This window comes from Camelus dromedarius, chromosome 7 (genome assembly GCF_036321535.1).
Source record: "Camelus dromedarius isolate mCamDro1 chromosome 7, mCamDro1.pat, whole genome shotgun sequence".
NCBI classification, from domain to species: domain Eukaryota; kingdom Metazoa; phylum Chordata; class Mammalia; order Artiodactyla; family Camelidae; genus Camelus; species Camelus dromedarius.
The window spans coordinates 74,216,889-74,223,092 of NC_087442.1; positions in this window are offsets into that span (position 1 = coordinate 74,216,889).

Here is a 6,204-nt window from a genome sequence, read left to right on the forward strand (position 1 = left end):
CCTGAGAAAACCAGAAGAAAATCTCCGTAATGGTCCTCACAGAAGATTCTGCTTTGTAAAGAACATGAAATTCACCTTCTTACTACAGCTGGATACAGAATTTCTAAGGCTGTTTCATAGCATCCCCAAATATAGGCTGATGACAACCATCGAAGTGAAACAGTAAAAGCAATACTGATATTAGAATGGCAGTAGCAATGCAATCCTGGCATGCGGTTCTCTGCTGGCCTCTCTGATTTTAGAATATCTGTAGCCATAGCAAATGTAGAGATGTAGGGACTGTGACCACCTGGAGAGCCCCTGACCCAAGTAAAGGGAGCAACTGCCATGTCCCAAACTCCAACAGATGTTGCCATGTGGGGACACTAAGGACAGTGTTGCCACCATCTATATTTGAAATCTCATGGTTTTCCAATGGTGGCTCAAATTTTTAAAAATACATTGTGGGCCAAGCAAAATATCTCTGTGGGTTATATCAATTTTAGTTTGTGACTGCTTATCTTGAGGAATGGATTGAGTTCATATCCTTCAGATAATCTCCCATAAACATGCTTCTCTCAGCACGTATATTTGTTCCAGTTGTTTTCTAGGTCAGAGGTATGACTGACTTCCTTTTTCAAGAATAGAGTTGCTTAAATGGCATGGGTTCCTGAATAGAAGGCCAAAAAGGAAGGGAAGGTAATTCATCCCTTCTCAATTTTCATGCAATGATCAAATGATCAGCAGAACATTCATTTTAGAGCTGGCTTTCTTCCCTGGTATACTTGGAACCAACCCAAAAGAGTCCTAACTCACTAAACAGAGGTCAAAAATGATCTGGTGACAGCACCCAGAGGGCACTTCCTCCTCGTTTTCGTTCTTGCATTTGTACTTCCCACCACTGACATTAATGCTTCCTGTTCTCCTACCCAAATATAGCCAAGTCAGAGTTCATAGATGATGGTGACTGGAAGAAGGTTTGACCCCTAACTTTATTAGAACCAAAGAGTACTACTGAAATGTCTTTATATGGTGCATGGGTGTCCCAGTTCTTACACAGTGGCTTCCACAGCTAAGCCCTTCTGATGCGTGCATATCACTAAGGCTGAGTCAAGGAGAATACAGTCATCTTCATTAGGGTCTTCTCAAGGACAAGTACAAAATTTACATAGCCCCTGGACTGGCAAGGTTCATATTTCAAGATGACCTCAAATATTCAGCTAATCAAAGTCAAAGGGGATAAAAACTTCAGAAACCATACCCAGAAATACATCAGACTTACTTCTTTTTGGACTATAAATCCAGGGAGCGATTGAGATTCTTTAAGTGTAAATATAAGGCCATAAGCTTATAGAATTAAAGGAAGTTTTCAGAGTATATGGAGTACATGGCATTGTACTTATAGCATACGTATTTCTATTTGCAGCTGCTGGACATATTTGGAGGTAACCATATATACTACCACTACAGTATGTCAGTAGATTATATCTGAATAAACACACATTCATAGCATTTGTGTCTTGTGACAAAGTATTGTTTACCAGGAGTCAAATTTAAGCTTTAATATTATGTACTCAGATGCATTAGCTTTAATTACAGCAGCAGTTAAATTAAGAAAAAAATTTTTTATTAAATTTGACAATGTAAAGTTATTTATCTGTACTCTTTAAAAAAAAGATTCGAATTAGCTTATAATGAAATACAGAGGCATTTTTAAAAGAGAGAGAGAAAGAACAAAAGCCAGTTTATGAACACGGCTATGGGAGTGGAAGGGATGTGTACGGATGGTGACTAATTAACCTGAAACCTTAAGAATGACTAGATGTTAAAACTGGGTAGAAAACTTAACTCTAGACTCCTTGATTAAAAGGGAAATATAAGTGTAGTCTTACTAACCACTAAAATGAAACATTACTGGTTGCTTAGAAGGAAAATATATTGCCTAGCATTGAACTCAAAGAAAAATTTACCACACAGATCTTGTTATGAAGGACATTGGATGAACAAAAGTGTTGTCAAATTGCAATTTTATGAAAGATGCCAAACTATTATTCACATGGTCTTTACAAGATAGGCTTTTGGCAGAAGTTCAAGGACATAATGTTAAGTAGATGTCTATGAAAGCTGAAGAAATGTAGATTAAGTTTGTAATCTGGGGTCATGGTAACATGAACAAGGATAGACTAAATAATTGCTATGCCTCTTAGAGTGTCCACTTAGCAAACGATGAAAGAAATATTGAAGACAACACTTTGTAAGACTCACAGACCTTCTGAGAGCTTTTGTTTTCATTAATGCAGAAGGGTATTTATTGATATCATGATGTATATGCTAGTTCTGCATATGCCCTAGAAATGTTCACAAATATCTCATCTTTAGATGGTCCTTAAGTATTTATATGTGATTTACATACCCACCTGGTTCTAAGGAAAAATTACGTTTATTGTCAATTCATATATATATGTGTGTGTGTGTGTGTGTGTGTGTATATAAAATTCTGTTTTCAACTACTGTTTTTATAAGATCTGTAGATAGTTAGACTTTTACCTATATCACAGTGAGGATATACAGTTAAAAAGAAAAAAAAGAAAACTTCTGTAAAAATATCCTATGGGTCTAATTTGGGCAAAACATTTAAAATAGTTAATAAGACAAACAGTTAAAACAATGGGCAAAGGATCAAAAATACACAGAAAAATTTCCAGACTTCCATAAACTTTTATCTGGTTATTTGACCTGGCCATTTGTATTTCTAGTAAAAGCAAATGTTTCTGGTCATGTTCACATGCATTTATTTTGAGCCTTGGCTTTGGGTACACAGCTAATACATAGGCCAGATGATTTGGATCATAATGGGTGATAATAGATAAAAGAGAAAATGTTGAAATGCAAAGCCTGTATCAAACTCCAAAGTGTGAAACTTAACAGCTTTCTCAACTTCTGCCCTTTGTTTTCATGGGAAATTGTGTGTGACATTAGTTTGAAATGGGTGAGGAGTCTCTCCAAAGACAGCAGAAAGGATGGGATTAACTTTTTGAGGCTCTCCTATGAGAAACATTGTGAGGTATTATGCTAGGAGTTTTTTATAGATATTATAAGGTTTCAAGTCCTGTTCATGTCATCTCGTATATGAGGGAGCAGACTTAAATTAAGTAACTTGACCGAAAAAGTGTACCAAGTGAGCACTGTGATGATGGCAGTAACACAAGGAAGCTGGTTCCAAAGGGGTTTAGGCAACCTGCCCAAAGCTCCGCATTGAGGAGGTGGCAGAGCTGGGGTCCAACTCCATAGTACACAAGCAGCAGTATCAACCTAAAGAGCCTGCACAAATGTATAATTTCAAAATTGAAAGAGATTTCATAGATCATCTAGTTAGTTCAATGTCCTTTAGCACACCAATTTGACACATGAAGAAACAGATACAATAATATTAATGTTCTTTCAAATGGCAATAAGGTGTGAAATTATTGGATCAATTTAATTCTTTGCCTAGTACATAATAGGCACTCATATTTTAATAAGTAAACAAGAGAACACTGGTCATAATTGTTGACCTTTTTGTGAAGAGAAGGATGTTGTTGGCAGTGAGACAATAATCAGTGAACTAAGTGAATAAAATCCAGGTGCTTAAACTTTTCCTGTGCTCTCCACCCAGACCTCCCCCCACTTCTCCCACTGTTTTCCTGTCAAATGCTTATAAACTTGTTTAGGGGAACACGGGAGTTTAGAGAAATCATAAAAGCATATTTTAGTGTATGAAGTTCCCCAGAATTTGCCTACCCTTTACCAATTTTCAACTGGAAGTACTTCTGTTACCTAAAACAATTAGAGATGTCCTATTAAAAAACAATCAACAGTTCTGAAAACCTGGACTCTTAAGTTCTCCAGATGGTCTGTCTACTAGATCTCTTGCAGAATAAAAATTTTTTGTAACGTGGTGTCTATTTTTGCCTTGGACAGAAATGAATACTTTACTCACTGGATATAATAATAATAATAATAATAATAATAATAATAATAATAATAATAATAATAATAATAATAATAATAATAATCTCCTTTGCTTCTCATTCAAAGCAAAGCTTGTCCTCCCTCAGTATGTCCAGTCATGTCCAGTCAGTGGTATGTGGTCCACAGAGATCTTTCCCATGGGAGAACTTCTCCTTTCAGGATAGAGATTCTACAGACTCTATCTGAGTAGTAGCTGGTTCCAGTGTTTACTCATCCATATAATCAGGAAGTTCATCTTTGCATCTACCATGTATGATTCCTGCATTTTCTCTGGCTCTGCCTGCTATGCTGATGGGGATATGCTGGAGGGAAATTCCCTCACCAGGGCGTCTTCCCAAACTCAGGCAGATAATGCTCAGTGGGAGTAGGGAGACTGTCACCATGCAAGGTGCAGAACAAATTGTAATGTGCCCTCTATACCCTTTAAGTGACACAGTCCTACTCTGATGCTCAACTCAAACTGGCCCCCACCAAGTCTCGGTATCCCCAGTTATTCTGTCCTCTCCTTCCCTTCTCCTATTAGAACAGCTGCTTATTAGATACTGAGTGGAAAAAAATGATTATCTGATGAAATGCTTTTCTTTAAGATATGACTGATTGAAAAGATTTTTTTTTCCCCAGCAGGCATTTGCTTCTTAAGTAAGCATCTATTGATTAAAGAATAAAATGCTTATTACTGAGTAATAAGTTAGAGCTAATATTACTTCCTTTCAGGCCTGTGTAAGGTTTGGAAATAATAATAAAATGCTTAACAGTTTGTATCCATACAGTAAATAGTACATATTATTAGTAGATCCTGTAGTTCAAATAGTCTTTGATTCTATAAATAATATTTCCATGGCCTTATCTTAAAAATTTTCTGCTTTAATACAGTCCACATTAACAGTTCTGTAATATAGAGTAGACTAGTAAGTTCAGTTTCTTAAATTTGTCCTTATAGGCCTGATTTTATGTCCTTTAAAGTTCTTGGTTGTTTTTTCCTGGAATCTAAGTAATTTGTAATATATCTATAAGCATTTATTTTTCCAATATTTCCATAGGATGCATAAATTTAAAATGTGAACAGTCAACATAGAAACATTACTGTAACTTAGAACTAAGCAAAGCTGAGAACAAAGGAAGTCATGGTTAATCAATTTTGTAAAATTGTTCATACATAACAATATTAGATACATTTTCAACTGTGCTAATTTCTTGACTCATATTTAGAATGGAAATCACTCTCATCCTCTGTTCTTTTCTATACTTTCCTGATATATTGTATAAAGCCCATCCTGTGCCACCTTGTGCTTGGACAGATTATTTTTCTTTCCTAAAGTAATTACACTGCTGGTTTCCCGCAAAGCATCTACTGTTCTTATCCATCCATTTTCCTATCATGTTAGAAATTTGTTTTAATGTGAATTTCCTAGGTTGCAGCCATCCCATTCAGTTTGGAATTACTATTAATTATCAACATTCAAGTTACTAATTTTAGTGCTAAATGGCGTAGGGTTTAGGGCTGATCCCTTGAGATGATCCTCAGTGCCTAAGTCCCTGTTACCTGTGATATCTTGGAAAGAAGGAAACACTAAAGAGGTGGAAAAATTTTTGGAAAGGGAAAGAGGCCAAAATGAGAGAGAGAGAGAGAGAAAGATCCAGAGATCCAAATATCCGGAAAGAAGGATATAGATGAACACTATAGCTAAATGGGAGAATGTAGAAAAGGGGGGAAAGTCTGTGATAAAGAGGGAGATACATGGCAAGTAAAAGTTCAATAAGTAAATAAAAGTTCAGTATATACACCGAGTCTTACTTAAAGTTGGCACACCAGATTTCTACTATTTCCAGTGCCTATTCTAAAATGTACTCTTAAAATAATTGTAAAAATTTACCATTAGTATTTTAAAAATTTATCTTCAAAAGTTAATCTACTTTTTATATGGAGAAAAATTAATAACATTTATATTTGGTTTTAACTAACATAGAGAAATTTAGATTTTTCATTTAAAATAAATACAATATGCTATGCTAGAACAAGCAGGGCTTTGAGATACAGGTCGCTTTGAGTTCAAATCTTGTCTTTCCCACTTGCTACTTGTTAATCCCAATGGAATTCTCTTGCCTCATAAGCAAAATGGAGCTGAAATTAAAAACTTTCAGGTGTGTAATAAAGTTTAGAAATAACATGAAGTGTTTTGCAGGTAAGATGCATAAAATAAATCAAAGCTACTT